Source organism: Conger conger, chromosome 12 (genome assembly GCF_963514075.1).
Source record: "Conger conger chromosome 12, fConCon1.1, whole genome shotgun sequence".
Classification (NCBI taxonomy): domain Eukaryota; kingdom Metazoa; phylum Chordata; class Actinopteri; order Anguilliformes; family Congridae; genus Conger; species Conger conger.
Genome location: NC_083771.1, coordinates 2,050,640 through 2,071,538, shown reverse-complemented (window position 1 = coordinate 2,071,538; position 20,899 = coordinate 2,050,640). Strand labels below are relative to the sequence as shown.

The 20,899-nt window shown below is 53.8% G+C and overlaps 24 non-coding genes and 3 pseudogenes across 24 annotated transcripts; all 27 read left to right on the top strand.

Annotated features, from left to right (window-relative positions):
• The first annotated feature begins 235 nt into the window (after nucleotides 1-235).
• LOC133105955 (U2 spliceosomal RNA) lies at nucleotides 236-426 on the top strand. Its single transcript, XR_009704138.1, has one exon. It is a non-coding gene; the product is annotated as a U2 spliceosomal RNA (small nuclear RNA).
• A 360-nt stretch (nucleotides 427-786) lies between these two features.
• On the top strand, nucleotides 787-903 carry LOC133105807 (U5 spliceosomal RNA). Its single transcript, XR_009703997.1, has one exon. It is a non-coding gene; the product is annotated as a U5 spliceosomal RNA (small nuclear RNA).
• Nucleotides 904-1,336: 433 nt separating this feature from the next.
• LOC133105943 (U2 spliceosomal RNA) lies at nucleotides 1,337-1,527 on the top strand. The gene has a single exon (XR_009704127.1). It is a non-coding gene; the product is annotated as a U2 spliceosomal RNA (small nuclear RNA).
• Nucleotides 1,528-1,887: 360 nt separating this feature from the next.
• Nucleotides 1,888-2,004, top strand: LOC133105805 (U5 spliceosomal RNA). Its single transcript, XR_009703996.1, has one exon. It is a non-coding gene; the product is annotated as a U5 spliceosomal RNA (small nuclear RNA).
• Nucleotides 2,005-2,437: 433 nt separating this feature from the next.
• LOC133105931 (U2 spliceosomal RNA) lies at nucleotides 2,438-2,628 on the top strand. Its single transcript, XR_009704116.1, has one exon. It is a non-coding gene; the product is annotated as a U2 spliceosomal RNA (small nuclear RNA).
• A 360-nt stretch (nucleotides 2,629-2,988) lies between these two features.
• Nucleotides 2,989-3,105, top strand: LOC133105804 (U5 spliceosomal RNA). The gene has a single exon (XR_009703995.1). It is a non-coding gene; the product is annotated as a U5 spliceosomal RNA (small nuclear RNA).
• A 433-nt stretch (nucleotides 3,106-3,538) lies between these two features.
• Nucleotides 3,539-3,729, top strand: LOC133105920 (U2 spliceosomal RNA). The gene has a single exon (XR_009704105.1). It is a non-coding gene; the product is annotated as a U2 spliceosomal RNA (small nuclear RNA).
• Nucleotides 3,730-4,093: 364 nt separating this feature from the next.
• On the top strand, nucleotides 4,094-4,210 carry LOC133105802 (U5 spliceosomal RNA). Its single transcript, XR_009703993.1, has one exon. It is a non-coding gene; the product is annotated as a U5 spliceosomal RNA (small nuclear RNA).
• A 433-nt stretch (nucleotides 4,211-4,643) lies between these two features.
• LOC133105909 (U2 spliceosomal RNA) lies at nucleotides 4,644-4,834 on the top strand. The gene has a single exon (XR_009704094.1). It is a non-coding gene; the product is annotated as a U2 spliceosomal RNA (small nuclear RNA).
• Nucleotides 4,835-5,194: 360 nt separating this feature from the next.
• LOC133105801 (U5 spliceosomal RNA) lies at nucleotides 5,195-5,311 on the top strand. The gene has a single exon (XR_009703992.1). It is a non-coding gene; the product is annotated as a U5 spliceosomal RNA (small nuclear RNA).
• A 433-nt stretch (nucleotides 5,312-5,744) lies between these two features.
• Nucleotides 5,745-5,935, top strand: LOC133105897 (U2 spliceosomal RNA). The gene has a single exon (XR_009704083.1). It is a non-coding gene; the product is annotated as a U2 spliceosomal RNA (small nuclear RNA).
• Nucleotides 5,936-6,295: 360 nt separating this feature from the next.
• LOC133105800 (U5 spliceosomal RNA) lies at nucleotides 6,296-6,412 on the top strand. Its single transcript, XR_009703991.1, has one exon. It is a non-coding gene; the product is annotated as a U5 spliceosomal RNA (small nuclear RNA).
• Nucleotides 6,413-11,907: 5,495 nt separating this feature from the next.
• LOC133106414 (U2 spliceosomal RNA) lies at nucleotides 11,908-12,086 on the top strand (annotated as a pseudogene).
• Nucleotides 12,087-12,446: 360 nt separating this feature from the next.
• Nucleotides 12,447-12,563, top strand: LOC133105799 (U5 spliceosomal RNA). The gene has a single exon (XR_009703990.1). It is a non-coding gene; the product is annotated as a U5 spliceosomal RNA (small nuclear RNA).
• Nucleotides 12,564-12,996: 433 nt separating this feature from the next.
• On the top strand, nucleotides 12,997-13,187 carry LOC133105884 (U2 spliceosomal RNA). The gene has a single exon (XR_009704072.1). It is a non-coding gene; the product is annotated as a U2 spliceosomal RNA (small nuclear RNA).
• A 360-nt stretch (nucleotides 13,188-13,547) lies between these two features.
• Nucleotides 13,548-13,664, top strand: LOC133105798 (U5 spliceosomal RNA). Its single transcript, XR_009703989.1, has one exon. It is a non-coding gene; the product is annotated as a U5 spliceosomal RNA (small nuclear RNA).
• An 834-nt stretch (nucleotides 13,665-14,498) lies between these two features.
• On the top strand, nucleotides 14,499-14,677 carry LOC133106482 (U2 spliceosomal RNA; annotated as a pseudogene).
• Nucleotides 14,678-15,037: 360 nt separating this feature from the next.
• LOC133105797 (U5 spliceosomal RNA) lies at nucleotides 15,038-15,154 on the top strand. Its single transcript, XR_009703988.1, has one exon. It is a non-coding gene; the product is annotated as a U5 spliceosomal RNA (small nuclear RNA).
• A 433-nt stretch (nucleotides 15,155-15,587) lies between these two features.
• Nucleotides 15,588-15,778, top strand: LOC133105873 (U2 spliceosomal RNA). Its single transcript, XR_009704061.1, has one exon. It is a non-coding gene; the product is annotated as a U2 spliceosomal RNA (small nuclear RNA).
• Nucleotides 15,779-16,138: 360 nt separating this feature from the next.
• Nucleotides 16,139-16,255, top strand: LOC133105796 (U5 spliceosomal RNA). The gene has a single exon (XR_009703987.1). It is a non-coding gene; the product is annotated as a U5 spliceosomal RNA (small nuclear RNA).
• Nucleotides 16,256-17,110: 855 nt separating this feature from the next.
• Nucleotides 17,111-17,299, top strand: LOC133106512 (U2 spliceosomal RNA). The gene has a single exon (XR_009704527.1). It is a non-coding gene; the product is annotated as a U2 spliceosomal RNA (small nuclear RNA).
• Nucleotides 17,300-17,659: 360 nt separating this feature from the next.
• LOC133105795 (U5 spliceosomal RNA) lies at nucleotides 17,660-17,776 on the top strand. The gene has a single exon (XR_009703986.1). It is a non-coding gene; the product is annotated as a U5 spliceosomal RNA (small nuclear RNA).
• Nucleotides 17,777-18,209: 433 nt separating this feature from the next.
• Nucleotides 18,210-18,400, top strand: LOC133105861 (U2 spliceosomal RNA). The gene has a single exon (XR_009704050.1). It is a non-coding gene; the product is annotated as a U2 spliceosomal RNA (small nuclear RNA).
• Nucleotides 18,401-18,760: 360 nt separating this feature from the next.
• Nucleotides 18,761-18,877, top strand: LOC133105794 (U5 spliceosomal RNA). Its single transcript, XR_009703985.1, has one exon. It is a non-coding gene; the product is annotated as a U5 spliceosomal RNA (small nuclear RNA).
• Nucleotides 18,878-19,310: 433 nt separating this feature from the next.
• Nucleotides 19,311-19,501, top strand: LOC133105850 (U2 spliceosomal RNA). The gene has a single exon (XR_009704039.1). It is a non-coding gene; the product is annotated as a U2 spliceosomal RNA (small nuclear RNA).
• A 360-nt stretch (nucleotides 19,502-19,861) lies between these two features.
• Nucleotides 19,862-19,978, top strand: LOC133105793 (U5 spliceosomal RNA). The gene has a single exon (XR_009703984.1). It is a non-coding gene; the product is annotated as a U5 spliceosomal RNA (small nuclear RNA).
• A 433-nt stretch (nucleotides 19,979-20,411) lies between these two features.
• LOC133106299 (U2 spliceosomal RNA) lies at nucleotides 20,412-20,581 on the top strand (annotated as a pseudogene).
• Nucleotides 20,582-20,899: the final 318 nt, after the last annotated feature.

Here is a 20,899-nt window from a genome sequence, read left to right as displayed (position 1 = left end):
GTATGTGTTGAGTGTTTTTGGCGGCTGTGCCTGCCAGTGGAGGACAGTGGATCTTGGTGGGAGGAGCCAGCTGAGTCCGGTCGTTACGGTAGCTCGCCGACCGGCCAGTCAGTGCGTGCGCAGGGTTCTTGGGAAGGCGGGGAGGGGGGCCGGCTCCTGGGCCAGGTGGCGTCTTCCCCCGAGCGCGGTCCGGGGCCACCGGGAGGGCGCCGTCGGCAGGGGCCAGTTTGCGGTTATCGCTTCTCGGCCTTTTGGCTAAGATCAAGTGTAGTATCTGTTCTTATCAGTTTAATATCTGATACGTCCCCTATCAGGGGACTATATATTAAACGGATTTTTGGCACAGGGAGTCGGAGAAGGAGCTTGCTCCGTCCGCTTCAAGCATCGACCCGTTATTGCAGTGCGTTCGGGAACGGTGCGCCTCTCCAAGTTTTGTGCAAAAAAAGGTTGTGTTTTGTTGTCCTTTACTAGGTGGGTGGGTTGCCCTGTTCTTCCCCCTTTTTGTTTGTTTGTTTGTTTGTTTGTTTTTTTTTGTATGTATGTAAATTGTGTTGTAAATAGGGTGAATATGTGCCCTTGTTGTAAGTGTGCTTGCCTCTGTTTTTTAGCAAAATGATGTAGTTTTCTGTGCGGGACGTAACTGTTTGTTGTCATTGCGCTGTCTCGCTTTTCCCACCTTCCCTCTCGGATTGTCTGTCCGGCCGGCTGGCGGCAGTGGCAACCCCGGGTCAGTGGGAGTGGCTGGGAAGGGGGCCGGAGGCGCCTGGTGCGCTGAAAGGTCACATTTCGCTCGGGTTTCTCTTCAGCACGCACAAATCTTTCGCCTTTTACTAAAGATTTCCGTGGAGAGGAACGCACCTGAGTTTGTGCTATTTTTGGATGCTCCGTCCACAGGACGGGGCAACTTCGAACGGTTTAAGGACAGACGGCAATGTGCGACAGGTATGCGGGTTGCTTGCGAGTCGCCGACTTGCTCGTTTCTGGCTTATCGCCTGCTTGCCGCGTGCGATCGATGCCCCGCTCGCTAAATAGCTTTGGTCGCTGCCTAGAGAGCAGCTATTCGGTAAGTAACTCGGTAGTAAGTACGTCACAGCGTACTCGGTATGTGTTGAGTGTTTTTGGCGGCTGTGCCTGCCAGTGGAGGACAGTGGATCTTGGTGGGAGGAGCCAGCTGAGTCCGGTCGTTACGGTAGCTCGCCGACCGGCCAGTCAGTGCGTGCGCAGGGTTCTTGGGAAGGCGGGGAGGGGGGCCGGCTCCTGGGCCAGGTGGCGTCTTCCCCCGAGCGCGGTCCGGGGCCACCGGGAGGGCGCCGTCGGCAGGGGCCAGTTTGCGGTTATCGCTTCTCGGCCTTTTGGCTAAGATCAAGTGTAGTATCTGTTCTTATCAGTTTAATATCTGATACGTCCCCTATCAGGGGACTATATATTAAACGGATTTTTGGCACAGGGAGTCGGAGAAGGAGCTTGCTCCGTCCGCTTCAAGCATCGACCCGTTATTGCAGTGCGTTCGGGAACGGTGCGCCTCTCCAAGTTTTGTGCAAAAAAAGGTTGTGTTTTGTTGTCCTTTACTAGGTGGGTGGGTTGCCCTGTTCTTCCCCCTTTTTGTTTGTTTGTTTGTTTGTTTGTTTTTTTTTGTATGTATGTAAATTGTGTTGTAAATAGGGTGAATATGTGCCCTTGTTGTAAGTGTGCTTGCCTCTGTTTTTTAGCAAAATGATGTAGTTTTCTGTGCGGGACGTAACTGTTTGTTGTCATTGCGCTGTCTCGCTTTTCCCACCTTCCCTCTCGGATTGTCTGTCCGGCCGGCTGGCGGCAGTGGCAACCCCGGGTCAGTGGGAGTGGCTGGGAAGGGGGCCGGAGGCGCCTGGTGCGCTGAAAGGTCACATTTCGCTCGGGTTTCTCTTCAGCACGCACAAATCTTTCGCCTTTTACTAAAGATTTCCGTGGAGAGGAACGCACCTGAGTTTGTGCTATTTTTGGATGCTCCGTCCACAGGACGGGGCAACTTCGAACGGTTTAAGGACAGACGGCAATGTGCGACAGGTATGCGGGTTGCTTGCGAGTCGCCGACTTGCTCGTTTCTGGCTTATCGCCTGCTTGCCGCGTGCGATCGATGCCCCGCTCGCTAAATAGCTTTGGTCGCTGCCTAGAGAGCAGCTATTCGGTAAGTAACTCGGTAGTAAGTACGTCACAGCGTACTCGGTATGTGTTGAGTGTTTTTGGCGGCTGTGCCTGCCAGTGGAGGACAGTGGATCTTGGTGGGAGGAGCCAGCTGAGTCCGGTCGTTACGGTAGCTCGCCGACCGGCCAGTCAGTGCGTGCGCAGGGTTCTTGGGAAGGCGGGGAGGGGGGCCGGCTCCTGGGCCAGGTGGCGTCTTCCCCCGAGCGCGGTCCGGGGCCACCGGGAGGGCGCCGTCGGCAGGGGCCAGTTTGCGGTTATCGCTTCTCGGCCTTTTGGCTAAGATCAAGTGTAGTATCTGTTCTTATCAGTTTAATATCTGATACGTCCCCTATCAGGGGACTATATATTAAACGGATTTTTGGCACAGGGAGTCGGAGAAGGAGCTTGCTCCGTCCGCTTCAAGCATCGACCCGTTATTGCAGTGCGTTCGGGAACGGTGCGCCTCTCCAAGTTTTGTGCAAAAAAAGGTTGTGTTTTGTTGTCCTTTACTAGGTGGGTGGGTTGCCCTGTTCTTCCCCCTTTTTGTTTGTTTGTTTGTTTGTTTGTTTTTTTTTGTATGTATGTAAATTGTGTTGTAAATAGGGTGAATATGTGCCCTTGTTGTAAGTGTGCTTGCCTCTGTTTTTTAGCAAAATGATGTAGTTTTCTGTGCGGGACGTAACTGTTTGTTGTCATTGCGCTGTCTCGCTTTTCCCACCTTCCCTCTCGGATTGTCTGTCCGGCCGGCTGGCGGCAGTGGCAACCCCGGGTCAGTGGGAGTGGCTGGGAAGGGGGCCGGAGGCGCCTGGTGCGCTGAAAGGTCACATTTCGCTCGGGTTTCTCTTCAGCACGCACAAATCTTTCGCCTTTTACTAAAGATTTCCGTGGAGAGGAACGCACCTGAGTTTGTGCTATTTTTGGATGCTCCGTCCACAGGACGGGGCAACTTCGAACGGTTTAAGGACAGACGGCAATGTGCGACAGGTATGCGGGTTGCTTGCGAGTCGCCGACTTGCTCGTTTCTGGCTTATCGCCTGCTTGCCGCGTGCGATCGATGCCCCGCTCGCTAAATAGCTTTGGTCGCTGCCTAGAGAGCAGCTATTCGGTAAGTAACTCGGTAGTAAGTACGTCACAGCGTACTCGGTATGTGTTGAGTGTTTTTGGCGGCTGTGCCTGCCAGTGGAGGACAGTGGATCTTGGTGGGAGGAGCCAGCTGAGTCCGGTCGTTACGGTAGCTCGCCGACCGGCCAGTCAGTGCGTGCGCAGGGTTCTTGGGAAGGCGGGGAGGGGGGCCGGCTCCTGGGCCAGGTGGCGTCTTCCCCCGAGCGCGGTCCGGGGCCACCGGGAGGGCGCCGTCGGCAGGGGCCAGTTTGCGGTTATCGCTTCTCGGCCTTTTGGCTAAGATCAAGTGTAGTATCTGTTCTTATCAGTTTAATATCTGATACGTCCCCTATCAGGGGACTATATATTAAACGGATTTTTGGCACAGGGAGTCGGAGAAGGAGCTTGCTCCGTCCGCTTCAAGCATCGACCCGTTATTGCAGTGCGTTCGGGAACGGTGCGCCTCTCCAAGTTTTGTGCAAAAAAAGGTTGTGTTTTGTTGTCCTTTACTAGGTGGGTGGGTTGCCCTGTTCTTCCCCCTTTTTGTTTGTTTGTTTGTTTGTTTGTTTGTTTTTTTTTGTATGTATGTAAATTGTGTTGTAAATAGGGTGAATATGTGCCCTTGTTGTAAGTGTGCTTGCCTCTGTTTTTTAGCAAAATGATGTAGTTTTCTGTGCGGGACGTAACTGTTTGTTGTCATTGCGCTGTCTCGCTTTTCCCACCTTCCCTCTCGGATTGTCTGTCCGGCCGGCTGGCGGCAGTGGCAACCCCGGGTCAGTGGGAGTGGCTGGGAAGGGGGCCGGAGGCGCCTGGTGCGCTGAAAGGTCACATTTCGCTCGGGTTTCTCTTCAGCACGCACAAATCTTTCGCCTTTTACTAAAGATTTCCGTGGAGAGGAACGCACCTGAGTTTGTGCTATTTTTGGATGCTCCGTCCACAGGACGGGGCAACTTCGAACGGTTTAAGGACAGACGGCAATGTGCGACAGGTATGCGGGTTGCTTGCGAGTCGCCGACTTGCTCGTTTCTGGCTTATCGCCTGCTTGCCGCGTGCGATCGATGCCCCGCTCGCTAAATAGCTTTGGTCGCTGCCTAGAGAGCAGCTATTCGGTAAGTAACTCGGTAGTAAGTACGTCACAGCGTACTCGGTATGTGTTGAGTGTTTTTGGCGGCTGTGCCTGCCAGTGGAGGACAGTGGATCTTGGTGGGAGGAGCCAGCTGAGTCCGGTCGTTACGGTAGCTCGCCGACCGGCCAGTCAGTGCGTGCGCAGGGTTCTTGGGAAGGCGGGGAGGGGGGCCGGCTCCTGGGCCAGGTGGCGTCTTCCCCCGAGCGCGGTCCGGGGCCACCGGGAGGGCGCCGTCGGCAGGGGCCAGTTTGCGGTTATCGCTTCTCGGCCTTTTGGCTAAGATCAAGTGTAGTATCTGTTCTTATCAGTTTAATATCTGATACGTCCCCTATCAGGGGACTATATATTAAACGGATTTTTGGCACAGGGAGTCGGAGAAGGAGCTTGCTCCGTCCGCTTCAAGCATCGACCCGTTATTGCAGTGCGTTCGGGAACGGTGCGCCTCTCCAAGTTTTGTGCAAAAAAAGGTTGTGTTTTGTTGTCCTTTACTAGGTGGGTGGGTTGCCCTGTTCTTCCCCCTTTTTGTTTGTTTGTTTGTTTGTTTGTTTTTTTTTGTATGTATGTAAATTGTGTTGTAAATAGGGTGAATATGTGCCCTTGTTGTAAGTGTGCTTGCCTCTGTTTTTTAGCAAAATGATGTAGTTTTCTGTGCGGGACGTAACTGTTTGTTGTCATTGCGCTGTCTCGCTTTTCCCACCTTCCCTCTCGGATTGTCTGTCCGGCCGGCTGGCGGCAGTGGCAACCCCGGGTCAGTGGGAGTGGCTGGGAAGGGGGCCGGAGGCGCCTGGTGCGCTGAAAGGTCACATTTCGCTCGGGTTTCTCTTCAGCACGCACAAATCTTTCGCCTTTTACTAAAGATTTCCGTGGAGAGGAACGCACCTGAGTTTGTGCTATTTTTGGATGCTCCGTCCACAGGACGGGGCAACTTCGAACGGTTTAAGGACAGACGGCAATGTGCGACAGGTATGCGGGTTGCTTGCGAGTCGCCGACTTGCTCGTTTCTGGCTTATCGCCTGCTTGCCGCGTGCGATCGATGCCCCGCTCGCTAAATAGCTTTGGTCGCTGCCTAGAGAGCAGCTATTCGGTAAGTAACTCGGTAGTAAGTACGTCACAGCGTACTCGGTATGTGTTGAGTGTTTTTGGCGGCTGTGCCTGCCAGTGGAGGACAGTGGATCTTGGTGGGAGGAGCCAGCTGAGTCCGGTCGTTACGGTAGCTCGCCGACCGGCCAGTCAGTGCGTGCGCAGGGTTCTTGGGAAGGCGGGGAGGGGGGCCGGCTCCTGGGCCAGGTGGCGTCTTCCCCCGAGCGCGGTCCGGGGCCACCGGGAGGGCGCCGTCGGCAGGGGCCAGTTTGCGGTTATCGCTTCTCGGCCTTTTGGCTAAGATCAAGTGTAGTATCTGTTCTTATCAGTTTAATATCTGATACGTCCCCTATCAGGGGACTATATATTAAACGGATTTTTGGCACAGGGAGTCGGAGAAGGAGCTTGCTCCGTCCGCTTCAAGCATCGACCCGTTATTGCAGTGCGTTCGGGAACGGTGCGCCTCTCCAAGTTTTGTGCAAAAAAAGGTTGTGTTTTGTTGTCCTTTACTAGGTGGGTGGGTTGCCCTGTTCTTCCCCCTTTTTGTTTGTTTGTTTGTTTGTTTGTTTTTTTTTGTATGTATGTAAATTGTGTTGTAAATAGGGTGAATATGTGCCCTTGTTGTAAGTGTGCTTGCCTCTGTTTTTTAGCAAAATGATGTAGTTTTCTGTGCGGGACGTAACTGTTTGTTGTCATTGCGCTGTCTCGCTTTTCCCACCTTCCCTCTCGGATTGTCTGTCCGGCCGGCTGGCGGCAGTGGCAACCCCGGGTCAGTGGGAGTGGCTGGGAAGGGGGCCGGAGGCGCCTGGTGCGCTGAAAGGTCACATTTCGCTCGGGTTTCTCTTCAGCACGCACAAATCTTTCGCCTTTTACTAAAGATTTCCGTGGAGAGGAACGCACCTGAGTTTGTGCTATTTTTGGATGCTCCGTCCACAGGACGGGGCAACTTCGAACGGTTTAAGGACAGACGGCAATGTGCGACAGGTATGCGGGTTGCTTGCGAGTCGCCGACTTGCTCGTTTCTGGCTTATCGCCTGCTTGCCGCGTGCGATCGATGCCCCGCTCGCTAAATAGCTTTGGTCGCTGCCTAGAGAGCAGCTATTCGGTAAGTAACTCGGTAGTAAGTACGTCACAGCGTACTCGGTATGTGTTGAGTGTTTTTGGCGGCTGTGCCTGCCAGTGGAGGACAGTGGATCTTGGTGGGAGGAGCCAGCTGAGTCCGGTCGTTACGGTAGCTCGCCGACCGGCCAGTCAGTGCGTGCGCAGGGTTCTTGGGAAGGCGGGGAGGGGGGCCGGCTCCTGGGCCAGGTGGCGTCTTCCCCCGAGCGCGGTCCGGGGCCACCGGGAGGGCGCCGTCGGCAGGGGCCAGTTTGCGGTTATCGCTTCTCGGCCTTTTGGCTAAGATCAAGTGGTTTGTGGTGGAGAGAAGCGACCAATTTTGTAAGTATGGCGAGCAGTAACTGGAGAGCAGTGCGGAATACTGTGAGAGTAAAGTGGGCAGGAGCCCCAGGGAGAATGCCCCAGAGGGAGGAGTTTGTCAAGGCCTTCGTCTTGGAGAAGTTCTCGCTGTCGGAGAACGACATTCTGGGGATACAGCGGAACGGAAGGGAGGAGTTCGTGGATGTAGCCTTCAGAGGACCGGAGGCATTTAAGGCGTTCATGGAGCGGTGCAAGAGGGAAGATCTGGGGTCATACCGCGTTGAATCCATGGAGAGGAGGAACCACAGGGTGGTGATTATCAACCTCTTCGACATGAACGTGCCGGACGAGGCTGTCGGGAGGTACCTGGAGAGGTACGCCAGGGTGGTGGCCGGACCCAGATACCGGAGGGACGTCTACGGCTTCTGGAACGGCCAGAGGGTGTACGAGGTTCTGCTCCGAGAGAGTGACCATGGATACGAGGGCTTCCTCCATCCTCCAGCCCTCTGCATGGTCGAAGGGGTGAAGGGCCACGTCATGTACTCCAGGCAGCCTCCCTTCTGTCGGCGATGCATGGAGGTGGGCCACGTCGACGCGGGGTGCATGTTGGTGGTCTGCCACAATTGCCGACAAAGAGGGCACATGGCGGCCGAGTGCAAGGAGCCGCGCACCTGCAACGTCTGCGGCTCGGGGGAGCATCTCATGAGGGCATGCCCTGAGCGCCGCCGCACCTACGCCGATGCAGCCAGGGAGAGAGCAGCGCCTACACCAGGGCCAGCGGGGGCTGAGAGGCCTGTACCAGGCCCAACGGAGGCTGAGAGGCCTACACCAGGCCCAGCAGAGGCTGAGAGGCCTACACCAGGCCCAACAGAGGCTGACGGGCCTACACCAGGCCCAAAGGAGGCAGAGAGGCCTACATCAGGCCCAGCAGGGGCTGAGAGGCCTACACCAGGCCCAGCAGGGGCTGAGAGGCCTACACCAGGCCCAACAGAAGCTGAGAGGCCTACATCAGGCCCAGTGGAGGCTGAGGGGCCTACACCAGGCCCAACAGAGCGCAGGAAGGGGGAGCAGAGAGGGCTTGCACCAGGCTCAGCGGGGCCTAGCACCGAGGAAGGCCCGATCCCAGACACCGATCTGGAGCTCGGCAGCAGGGAGGGGAGGGAGACGGCGGATGAGGGCAGCGATGACTCCGACATGGAGCTGTCCATGGAGGAGGATGCCGTCATCAGGCTGAGGGGAGAGAAGAGGAAGGAGAGGCCTGAGATGGCTGGAGCTCCACCAGGGGGGAGGCAGGCAAAGGCCAGGGCCCCGACCAAAGCCAAGGCTAGGCCCAAGGACTGGGCCGAAGAGGTGGAGAAGGAGATGGGGGATTCGGACGCTCCATTGCCGGCGGAACCCAGGATGGGGATGGAGAAAATTTTTGGAAGGAGGTAGGCTGAAGGCCAACACCTTTATTACATTTTTATTCATGGGGAAAAAATTTTTGTCTCTTAATGCCAGGGGCATAAAAGACCGGGACAAAAGGTTGGCGCTGTTTTTATCTTTAAAAGAGGTGCCATTCAATGTACTTTTTTTGCAGGAATGTCATTTGGGAGGGGGGAGGGATGTGGCCATTTTTCGTAGGGATTGGGATCTGGGGCCTTCAGTGTGGTCAGTAGGCAATGTCCACGCTGACGGTTTGGGGATTTTGTTTAAAGGAAGGGGGGTAGAAATTGAGGAGTTTCTGACGATAGTCCCAGGAAGGCTCATGTGTGCGGATGTTTTGTGGGGAGGGGAGAGAATGAGATTTGTCAATGTGCATGCCCCGTGCAATATTTCTCAGAGGTATGATTTTTTTAAACTTTTGCCAGAAGTTTTGGCTACAAATAGGAGTATTATTTTGGGGGGGGATTTCAATGTGTCTGTGGATGAGGGGATAGTGGGGGGAAGGAGGGATTTTTCAGTTCTTTATTTAAAAAAAGAGATTTTGGTTAAGTTTTCTTTGTTTGATTGTTTTAGGGAAAATGGCCGACAGGGGGAGGGGTTTGCATGGGCAAATTCCAGGGGCTGCAGGAGAAGGCTGGATTATTTTTTTGTGTCCAAAAGTTTTCGTTTGGAAAAGTTTGTGGTGATGCCAAGCTGGTCATCGGACCATTGTTTAATAAAGTGCATTTTGGAGGGAGGGGAGAACGAAAGGAAAAGGAGATGGAGTTTTAATGCCGAACTCCTAGAGGACTTTTGTTTTATAGAGCAATTTAAGGAATTTTATTTGGGTTGGAAGGCCTTCAAAGCCCAGTTTTTATGTGTTTTGGATTGGTGGGAGCTGGTAAAAATTAGAATTAAGGAGTTTTGCATGGCCTACGGGATAGCCAAGAGGAGGGAGGAGAGAGAGAGAGTGTGGGCACTGCAGAGTGAACTGCAATACTGGGTGGGCGTGGCAAACAGGGGAGGGAGGGTAAAGACAGAAGAGGTAAAGGCACTAAAGGAACAAATAAGGGCCTATTATATGGAGAAGGCAAAAAGGTTTGCCTTCCTGGCGAGGGTGGAGAGGAAGGAAAGAGATGAGCGAGTAACGCCTTTCTTTTTCAAAATGGTAAGTACACGCCAAAGTGAGGGATGGATAGAGGCGTTAGCCACAAAGGAGGGGGAGGTAAGACTGCAGGAGGAAAAGCTAGACGCTGCAGCGCTTTTCTATTCTGTGCTGTTTGGTAGGGAGGAGAGGGACACGGAGGAGGGGGACAGGCTGGTGGCGCAGCTTTGGAGGAAGGTGCAGGACGGACAACAGGAAGCTTTGGGGAGGGAAATAAATAAGGAAGAGGTAAGGGAAGCTTTGTTCTCCCTAAAGGCGGGGAAAACTCCAGGGAGGGACGGAATAACAAGGGAGTTATATACCCACTTTTGGGGAGAGATGGCAGAGGACCTGGTGGAGGTGTTTAACCGGGTGGGAGAAGTGGGGAAAATGCCCCAGTCGATGAGGGAGGGGGTTATACACCTCCTTTTTAAGAAGGGAGAGAGGAAAGACCTGGGGAACTGGCGGCCAATCACACTCCTCTGCACCGATTACAAGGTGCTGGGGAAGGTGCTGGCCAACAGGGCCAAGGGAGTGTTGGGGGAGGTTCTGGGGCCGGACCAAACTTGTGCGGTCCCGGGAAGGATGGGGTCCCAGAACCTAGTGCTGTTGAGGGATGTGCTGGCCTGGGCTAAAAGTAGGAAGGTGGGGATAGGAGTGATTGGCCTGGACCAGCAAAAGGCTTTTGACCGGGTCGACCATGCCTTCCTGGTACAGGTCCTGGACAGAATGGGGTTTGGAGGGGGTTTTGTTGCCTGGGTAAAGGCCCTCTACAACGGAGCCTTCAGCCGGGTGAAGGTTAACGGGGCTTTGAGTGTGCCGGTGAGGCAGGGTAGAGGGGTGAGGCAGGGGTGTCCCCTGTCTCCTTTGCTGTATGTATGTGTGATAGAGCCCCTGGCGGAGCTGATGAGGCAGGACACGGTTTTTAGGGGCCTGCAGATCCCAGGCAGTGGGGGCGAGAGGGTAAAGGTGCTGCAGTACGCAGATGACACCACAGTGGTGGTCTCCTCAGAGAGGGATGTGGAGAGGGTCATGGGCCTGGTGGGCCAGTACTGTCGAGGGTCAGGGTCGAGGATAAATTATGGTAAGTCGATAGTGATGGTGACCGAGGGATGGAGAGGGAGGAAGGGGGAGCAGCATGGCCTGACAGTGTGTGGGGACGGGATGAAGGTGCTGGGGATCCGGTTCAGCAGGGAGGGGGCGGACAGGCTGAACTGGGAACAGTGCCTAGAAAAGGTAAGGAAGAGGTTAGGCTTGTGGAGGGCGAGAACACTAACCCTATCAGGTAAGATTTTAATAGTGAAGGCGGACATTTTGCCGCAACTTATTTATTTAGGGAGAGTTTTCCCGATCCCGGCGGGGTGCAAGATCGTTTTAAACCGGATGATTTTTAATTTTCTGTGGGGAGGGCGTGTGGAACCGGTAAAGAGGGAAATTTTGTTTTTGCCAGTGGAGAGGGGAGGGCGGGGTCTAGTGGACGTAGGCCTGAAGCTTGAGGTGTTGTACCTAAAAAGCATCGTCGACACCTTGGTGGGAGCTGGGAGCCATAAGAGCAGACATCTCATGAGGATGTGGGTGGGGACAGCCATGAGAGAGCTGGTGGGGTGGGACAATAGGGGGCCGAGGGCGGAGGACATCCCGTGGTGCTACTCAAGGGCGGTGCTGTTCTTGAGAGCAAACAGCGAGACCATCATGGCGCAGGGGCTGAAGGACCACAGGGCCCTATATGAAGCGCTCTTGGGCAGGAGGGCGAGGGAGGTAGAGAGGGAGGTGGAGAGAAATGGAGGGCAGTGGAAGTTTTTGTCCGCCAGGTGGCTCCCAAACCGAGCAAGCGACCTGAACTGGTTGGGCGGTCTGGGGAGATTGCCGGTGAGGGAGAGGATGCACAGGGCTGGCACTGCCAGGAGCCCTTTGTGCCCCAGGGGCTGTGGGAGGGAGGAGACAGGGGGGCATGCCCTGTGGGAATGCCCTTTTGCTAAGGTCTTTTGGGGGAGGGCAAATAGGGTGGTGTTCCTCCCGATATGGGCCACAGCAGTGGACAGAGCAGCAGCCATGAAGGCTGTTGGTTTGGAGAGGGTGAAGGCTGAGGAAAGGGAGGTGTTCAGCCTCCTGGTGAGCTGGGGGAAGCTGGCCTTGTGGGACAGCCGAAATAGGAAAATTGTGAACCCCTCAGACGGCATGACGGGGGTGCAGTGCTACAAGGGTTGGGAAAGAAGGGTGGCGGTGGAGATAAGGGTGTGCGCCCAGGTAGAGGGACAGGAGAGGTGGAAAAAGAAATGGGGAAAGGTGAAGGCCGCCTTAGGCCTATAATAGTGGCCTAATAAAATTAGGCCGATGAAAGTGTAAATAGTGTACATAAATTGTTAAATAATGAATGTATATGTGTTGTGTTTGTAGAAAGCGTGAGGGGTTTGTATATTGTTTGTGTTATGTGTGTTTAATGTAAATACAATGTAATGTGATATGTGTGGAAATAAAAGTTTATAAAACAAAAAAAAATCTGTTCTTATCAGTTTAATATCTGATACGTCCCCTATCAGGGGACTATATATTAAACGGATTTTTGGCACAGGGAGTCGGAGAAGGAGCTTGCTCCGTCCGCTTCAAGCATCGACCCGTTATTGCAGTGCGTTCGGGAACGGTGCGCCTCTCCAAGTTTTGTGCAAAAAAAGGTTGTGTTTTGTTGTCCTTTACTAGGTGGGTGGGTTGCCCTGTTCTTCCCCCTTTTTGTTTGTTTGTTTGTTTGTTTGTTTTTTTTTGTATGTATGTAAATTGTGTTGTAAATAGGGTGAATATGTGCCCTTGTTGTAAGTGTGCTTGCCTCTGTTTTTTAGCAAAATGATGTAGTTTTCTGTGCGGGACGTAACTGTTTGTTGTCATTGCGCTGTCTCGCTTTTCCCACCTTCCCTCTCGGATTGTCTGTCCGGCCGGCTGGCGGCAGTGGCAACCCCGGGTCAGTGGGAGTGGCTGGGAAGGGGGCCGGAGGCGCCTGGTGCGCTGAAAGGTCACATTTCGCTCGGGTTTCTCTTCAGCACGCACAAATCTTTCGCCTTTTACTAAAGATTTCCGTGGAGAGGAACGCACCTGAGTTTGTGCTATTTTTGGATGCTCCGTCCACAGGACGGGGCAACTTCGAACGGTTTAAGGACAGACGGCAATGTGCGACAGGTATGCGGGTTGCTTGCGAGTCGCCGACTTGCTCGTTTCTGGCTTATCGCCTGCTTGCCGCGTGCGATCGATGCCCCGCTCGCTAAATAGCTTTGGTCGCTGCCTAGAGAGCAGCTATTCGGTAAGTAACTCGGTAGTAAGTACGTCACAGCGTACTCGGTATGTGTTGAGTGTTTTTGGCGGCTGTGCCTGCCAGTGGAGGACAGTGGATCTTGGTGGGAGGAGCCAGCTGAGTCCGGTCGTTACGGTAGCTCGCCGACCGGCCAGTCAGTGCGTGCGCAGGGTTCTTGGGAAGGCGGGGAGGGGGGCCGGCTCCTGGGCCAGGTGGCGTCTTCCCCCGAGCGCGGTCCGGGGCCACCGGGAGGGCGCCGTCGGCAGGGGCCAGTTTGCGGTTATCGCTTCTCGGCCTTTTGGCTAAGATCAAGTGTAGTATCTGTTCTTATCAGTTTAATATCTGATACGTCCCCTATCAGGGGACTATATATTAAACGGATTTTTGGCACAGGGAGTCGGAGAAGGAGCTTGCTCCGTCCGCTTCAAGCATCGACCCGTTATTGCAGTGCGTTCGGGAACGGTGCGCCTCTCCAAGTTTTGTGCAAAAAAAGGTTGTGTTTTGTTGTCCTTTACTAGGTGGGTGGGTTGCCCTGTTCTTCCCCCTTTTTGTTTGTTTGTTTGTTTGTTTGTTTTTTTTTGTATGTATGTAAATTGTGTTGTAAATAGGGTGAATATGTGCCCTTGTTGTAAGTGTGCTTGCCTCTGTTTTTTAGCAAAATGATGTAGTTTTCTGTGCGGGACGTAACTGTTTGTTGTCATTGCGCTGTCTCGCTTTTCCCACCTTCCCTCTCGGATTGTCTGTCCGGCCGGCTGGCGGCAGTGGCAACCCCGGGTCAGTGGGAGTGGCTGGGAAGGGGGCCGGAGGCGCCTGGTGCGCTGAAAGGTCACATTTCGCTCGGGTTTCTCTTCAGCACGCACAAATCTTTCGCCTTTTACTAAAGATTTCCGTGGAGAGGAACGCACCTGAGTTTGTGCTATTTTTGGATGCTCCGTCCACAGGACGGGGCAACTTCGAACGGTTTAAGGACAGACGGCAATGTGCGACAGGTATGCGGGTTGCTTGCGAGTCGCCGACTTGCTCGTTTCTGGCTTATCGCCTGCTTGCCGCGTGCGATCGATGCCCCGCTCGCTAAATAGCTTTGGTCGCTGCCTAGAGAGCAGCTATTCGGTAAGTAACTCGGTAGTAAGTACGTCACAGCGTACTCGGTATGTGTTGAGTGTTTTTGGCGGCTGTGCCTGCCAGTGGAGGACAGTGGATCTTGGTGGGAGGAGCCAGCTGAGTCCGGTCGTTACGGTAGCTCGCCGACCGGCCAGTCAGTGCGTGCGCAGGGTTCTTGGGAAGGCGGGGAGGGGGGCCGGCTCCTGGGCCAGGTGGCGTCTTCCCCCGAGCGCGGTCCGGGGCCACCGGGAGGGCGCCGTCGGCAGGGGCCAGTTTGCGGTTATCGCTTCTCGGCCTTTTGGCTAAGATCAAGGGTAAGAGTCATGATGGTTCATGGTTCCCCTTGGGTCTCTGCCTTAGGCCTGGAGCTTGCCAGATCGGCTCTCAAGCCAGGCTTCGGCCTGGTGGTGAGGAGCGATCGGGGGGTTTTATTTTTTTCCCTCCTTATTGTATAGTTAGGACCCTACGGGGCTAGAGTAATACCCTACGGGGTTTGAGTGAATACCCTACGGGGTTTAGCGGATTGGATTTATGGCTAAACGGGAATTTGGATTTGGACGGGGATTGATTTGGAGAGTGATTTGGATATGGTTGCCATTGTATATATGTATATAAGGAGTAGTTTAGAGGAGATTTAGTAAAAAAATAGGTAAAACTCTGAGCCAACACTAAGGCCTTGACTCAGAGCTTCACCACAAAAAAAAAAAAATCTGTTCTTATCAGTTTAATATCTGATACGTCCCCTATCAGGGGACTATATATTAAACGGATTTTTGGCACAGGGAGTCGGAGAAGGAGCTTGCTCCGTCCGCTTCAAGCATCGACCCGTTATTGCAGTGCGTTCGGGAACGGTGCGCCTCTCCAAGTTTTGTGCAAAAAAAGGTTGTGTTTTGTTGTCCTTTACTAGGTGGGTGGGTTGCCCTGTTCTTCCCCCTTTTTGTTTGTTTGTTTGTTTGTTTGTTTTTTTTTGTATGTATGTAAATTGTGTTGTAAATAGGGTGAATATGTGCCCTTGTTGTAAGTGTGCTTGCCTCTGTTTTTTAGCAAAATGATGTAGTTTTCTGTGCGGGACGTAACTGTTTGTTGTCATTGCGCTGTCTCGCTTTTCCCACCTTCCCTCTCGGATTGTCTGTCCGGCCGGCTGGCGGCAGTGGCAACCCCGGGTCAGTGGGAGTGGCTGGGAAGGGGGCCGGAGGCGCCTGGTGCGCTGAAAGGTCACATTTCGCTCGGGTTTCTCTTCAGCACGCACAAATCTTTCGCCTTTTACTAAAGATTTCCGTGGAGAGGAACGCACCTGAGTTTGTGCTATTTTTGGATGCTCCGTCCACAGGACGGGGCAACTTCGAACGGTTTAAGGACAGACGGCAATGTGCGACAGGTATGCGGGTTGCTTGCGAGTCGCCGATTTGCTCGTTTCTGGCTTATCGCCTGCTTGCCGCGTGCGATCGATGCCCCGCTCGCTAAATAGCTTTGGTCGCTGCCTAGAGAGCAGCTATTCGGTAAGTAACTCGGTAGTAAGTACGTCACAGCGTACTCGGTATGTGTTGAGTGTTTTTGGCGGCTGTGCCTGCCAGTGGAGGACAGTGGATCTTGGTGGGAGGAGCCAGCTGAGTCCGGTCGTTACGGTAGCTCGCCGACCGGCCAGTCAGTGCGTGCGCAGGGTTCTTGGGAAGGCGGGGAGGGGGGCCGGCTCCTGGGCCAGGTGGCGTCTTCCCCCGAGCGCGGTCCGGGGCCACCGGGAGGGCGCCGTCGGCAGGGGCCAGTTTGCGGTTATCGCTTCTCGGCCTTTTGGCTAAGATCAAGTGTAGTATCTGTTCTTATCAGTTTAATATCTGATACGTCCCCTATCAGGGGACTATATATTAAACGGATTTTTGGCACAGGGAGTCGGAGAAGGAGCTTGCTCCGTCCGCTTCAAGCATCGACCCGTTATTGCAGTGCGTTCGGGAACGGTGCGCCTCTCCAAGTTTTGTGCAAAAAAAGGTTGTGTTTTGTTGTCCTTTACTAGGTGGGTGGGTTGCCCTGTTCTTCCCCCTTTTTGTTTGTTTGTTTGTTTGTTTGTTTTTTTTTGTATGTATGTAAATTGTGTTGTAAATAGGGTGAATATGTGCCCTTGTTGTAAGTGTGCTTGCCTCTGTTTTTTAGCAAAATGATGTAGTTTTCTGTGCGGGACGTAACTGTTTGTTGTCATTGCGCTGTCTCGCTTTTCCCACCTTCCCTCTCGGATTGTCTGTCCGGCCGGCTGGCGGCAGTGGCAACCCCGGGTCAGTGGGAGTGGCTGGGAAGGGGGCCGGAGGCGCCTGGTGCGCTGAAAGGTCACATTTCGCTCGGGTTTCTCTTCAGCACGCACAAATCTTTCGCCTTTTACTAAAGATTTCCGTGGAGAGGAACGCACCTGAGTTTGTGCTATTTTTGGATGCTCCGTCCACAGGACGGGGCAACTTCGAACGGTTTAAGGACAGACGGCAATGTGCGACAGGTATGCGGGTTGCTTGCGAGTCGCCGACTTGCTCGTTTCTGGCTTATCGCCTGCTTGCCGCGTGCGATCGATGCCCCGCTCGCTAAATAGCTTTGGTCGCTGCCTAGAGAGCAGCTATTCGGTAAGTAACTCGGTAGTAAGTACGTCACAGCGTACTCGGTATGTGTTGAGTGTTTTTGGCGGCTGTGCCTGCCAGTGGAGGACAGTGGATCTTGGTGGGAGGAGCCAGCTGAGTCCGGTCGTTACGGTAGCTCGCCGACCGGCCAGTCAGTGCGTGCGCAGGGTTCTTGGGAAGGCGGGGAGGGGGGCCGGCTCCTGGGCCAGGTGGCGTCTTCCCCCGAGCGCGGTCCGGGGCCACCGGGAGGGCGCCGTCGGCAGGGGCCAGTTTGCGGTTATCGCTTCTCGGCCTTTTGGCTAAGATCAAGGGTAAGAGCCATGATGGTTCATGGTTCCCCTTGGGTCTCTGCCTTAGGCCTGGAGCTTGCCAGATCGGCTCTCAAGCCAGGCTTCGGCCTGGTGGTGAGGAGCGATCGGGGGGTTTTATTTTTTTCCCTCCTTATTGTATAGTTAGGACCCTACGGGGCTAGAGTAATACCCTACGGGGTTTGAGTTGTACCCTACGGGGTTTGAGTGAATACCCTACGGGGTTTATCGGATTGGATTTATGGCTAAACGGGAATTTGGATTTGGACGGGGATTGATTTGGAGAGTGATTTGGATATGGTTGCGATTGTATATATGTATATAAGGAGTAGTTTAGAGGAGATTTAGTAAAAAAATAGGTAAAACTCTGAGCCAACGCTAAGGCCTTGACTCAGAGCTTCACCACAAAAAAAAAAAAAAAAAAAAAAATCTGTTCTTATCAGTTTAATATCTGATACGTCCCCTATCAGGGGACTATATATTAAACGGATTTTTGGCACAGGGAGTCGGAGAAGGAGCTTGCTCCGTCCGCTTCAAGCATCGACCCGTTATTGCAGTGCGTTCGGGAACGGTGCGCCTCTCCAAGTTTTGTGCAAAAAAAGGTTGTGTTTTGTTGTCCTTTACTAGGTGGGTGGGTTGCCCTGTTCTTCCCCCTTTTTGTTTGTTTGTTTGTTTGTTTGTTTTTTTTTGTATGTATGTAAATTGTGTTGTAAATAGGGTGAATATGTGCCCTTGTTGTAAGTGTGCTTGCCTCTGTTTTTTAGCAAAATGATGTAGTTTTCTGTGCGGGACGTAACTGTTTGTTGTCATTGCGCTGTCTCGCTTTTCCCACCTTCCCTCTCGGATTGTCTGTCCGGCCGGCTGGCGGCAGTGGCAACCCCGGGTCAGTGGGAGTGGCTGGGAAGGGGGCCGGAGGCGCCTGGTGCGCTGAAAGGTCACATTTCGCTCGGGTTTCTCTTCAGCACGCACAAATCTTTCGCCTTTTACTAAAGATTTCCGTGGAGAGGAACGCACCTGAGTTTGTGCTATTTTTGGATGCTCCGTCCACAGGACGGGGCAACTTCGAACGGTTTAAGGACAGACGGCAATGTGCGACAGGTATGCGGGTTGCTTGCGAGTCGCCGACTTGCTCGTTTCTGGCTTATCGCCTGCTTGCCGCGTGCGATCGATGCCCCGCTCGCTAAATAGCTTTGGTCGCTGCCTAGAGAGCAGCTATTCGGTAAGTAACTCGGTAGTAAGTACGTCACAGCGTACTCGGTATGTGTTGAGTGTTTTTGGCGGCTGTGCCTGCCAGTGGAGGACAGTGGATCTTGGTGGGAGGAGCCAGCTGAGTCCGGTCGTTACGGTAGCTCGCCGACCGGCCAGTCAGTGCGTGCGCAGGGTTCTTGGGAAGGCGGGGAGGGGGGCCGGCTCCTGGGCCAGGTGGCGTCTTCCCCCGAGCGCGGTCCGGGGCCACCGGGAGGGCGCCGTCGGCAGGGGCCAGTTTGCGGTTATCGCTTCTCGGCCTTTTGGCTAAGATCAAGTGTAGTATCTGTTCTTATCAGTTTAATATCTGATACGTCCCCTATCAGGGGACTATATATTAAACGGATTTTTGGCACAGGGAGTCGGAGAAGGAGCTTGCTCCGTCCGCTTCAAGCATCGACCCGTTATTGCAGTGCGTTCGGGAACGGTGCGCCTCTCCAAGTTTTGTGCAAAAAAAGGTTGTGTTTTGTTGTCCTTTACTAGGTGGGTGGGTTGCCCTGTTCTTCCCCCTTTTTGTTTGTTTGTTTGTTTGTTTGTTTTTTTTTGTATGTATGTAAATTGTGTTGTAAATAGGGTGAATATGTGCCCTTGTTGTAAGTGTGCTTGCCTCTGTTTTTTAGCAAAATGATGTAGTTTTCTGTGCGGGACGTAACTGTTTGTTGTCATTGCGCTGTCTCGCTTTTCCCACCTTCCCTCTCGGATTGTCTGTCCGGCCGGCTGGCGGCAGTGGCAACCCCGGGTCAGTGGGAGTGGCTGGGAAGGGGGCCGGAGGCGCCTGGTGCGCTGAAAGGTCACATTTCGCTCGGGTTTCTCTTCAGCACGCACAAATCTTTCGCCTTTTACTAAAGATTTCCGTGGAGAGGAACGCACCTGAGTTTGTGCTATTTTTGGATGCTCCGTCCACAGGACGGGGCAACTTCGAACGGTTTAAGGACAGACGGCAATGTGCGACAGGTATGCGGGTTGCTTGCGAGTCGCCGACTTGCTCGTTTCTGGCTTATCGCCTGCTTGCCGCGTGCGATCGATGCCCCGCTCGCTAAATAGCTTTGGTCGCTGCCTAGAGAGCAGCTATTCGGTAAGTAACTCGGTAGTAAGTACGTCACAGCGTACTCGGTATGTGTTGAGTGTTTTTGGCGGCTGTGCCTGCCAGTGGAGGACAGTGGATCTTGGTGGGAGGAGCCAGCTGAGTCCGGTCGTTACGGTAGCTCGCCGACCGGCCAGTCAGTGCGTGCGCAGGGTTCTTGGGAAGGCGGGGAGGGGGGCCGGCTCCTGGGCCAGGTGGCGTCTTCCCCCGAGCGCGGTCCGGGGCCACCGGGAGGGCGCCGTCGGCAGGGGCCAGTTTGCGGTTATCGCTTCTCGGCCTTTTGGCTAAGATCAAGTGTAGTATCTGTTCTTATCAGTTTAATATCTGATACGTCCCCTATCAGGGGACTATATATTAAACGGATTTTTGGCACAGGGAGTCGGAGAAGGAGCTTGCTCCGTCCGCTTCAAGCATCGACCCGTTATTGCAGTGCGTTCGGGAACGGTGCGCCTCTCCAAGTTTTGTGCAAAAAAAGGTTGTGTTTTGTTGTCCTTTACTAGGTGGGTGGGTTGCCCTGTTCTTCCCCCTTTTTGTTTGTTTGTTTGTTTGTTTGTTTTTTTTTGTATGTATGTAAATTGTGTTGTAAATAGGGTGAATATGTGCCCTTGTTGTAAGTGTGCTTGCCTCTGTTTTTTAGCAAAATGATGTAGTTTTCTGTGCGGGACGTAACTGTTTGTTGTCATTGCGCTGTCTCGCTTTTCCCACCTTCCCTCTCGGATTGTCTGTCCGGCCGGCTGGCGGCAGTGGCAACCCCGGGTCAGTGGGAGTGGCTGGGAAGGGGGCCGGAGGCGCCTGGTGCGCTGAAAGGTCACATTTCGCTCGGGTTTCTCTTCAGCACGCACAAATCTTTCGCCTTTTACTAAAGATTTCCGTGGAGAGGAACGCACCTGAGTTTGTGCTATTTTTGGATGCTCCGTCCACAGGACGGGGCAACTTCGAACGGTTTAAGGACAGACGGCAATGTGCGACAGGTATGCGGGTTGCTTGCGAGTCGCCGACTTGCTCGTTTCTGGCTTATCGCCTGCTTGCCGCGTGCGATCGATGCCCCGCTCGCTAAATAGCTTTGGTCGCTGCCTAGAGAGCAGCTATTCGGTAAGTAACTCGGTAGTAAGTACGTCACAGCGTACTCGGTATGTGTTGAGTGTTTTTGGCGGCTGTGCCTGCCAGTGGAGGACAGTGGATCTTGGTGGGAGGAGCCAGCTGAGTCCGGTCGTTACGGTAGCTCGCCGACCGGCCAGTCAGTGCGTGCGCAGGGTTCTTGGGAAGGCGGGGAGGGGGGCCGGCTCCTGGGCCAGGTGGCGTCTTCCCCCGAGCGCGGTCCGGGGCCACCGGGAGGGCGCCGTCGGCAGGGGCCAGTTTGCGGTTATCGCTTCTCGGCCTTTTGGCTAAGATCAAGTGTAGTATCTGATACGTCCCCTATCAGGGGACTATATATTAAACGGATTTTTGGCACAGGGAGTCGGAGAAGGAGCTTGCTCCGTCCGCTTCAAGCATCGACCCGTTATTGCAGTGCGTTCGGGAACGGTGCGCCTCTCCAAGTTTTGTGCAAAAAAAGGTTGTGTTTTGTTGTCCTTTACTAGGTGGGTGGGTTGCCCTGTTCTTCCCCCTTTTTGTTTGTTTGTTTGTTTGTTTGTTTTTTTTTGTATGTATGTAAATTGTGTTGTAAATAGGGTGAATATGTGCCCTTGTTGTAAGTGTGCTTGCCTCTGTTTTTTAGCAAAATGATGTAGTTTTCTGTGCGGGACGTAACTGTTTGTTGTCATTGCGCTGTCTCGCTTTTCCCACCTTCCCTCTCGGATTGTCTGTCCGGCCGGCTGGCGGCAGTGGCAACCCCGGGTCAGTGGGAGTGGCTG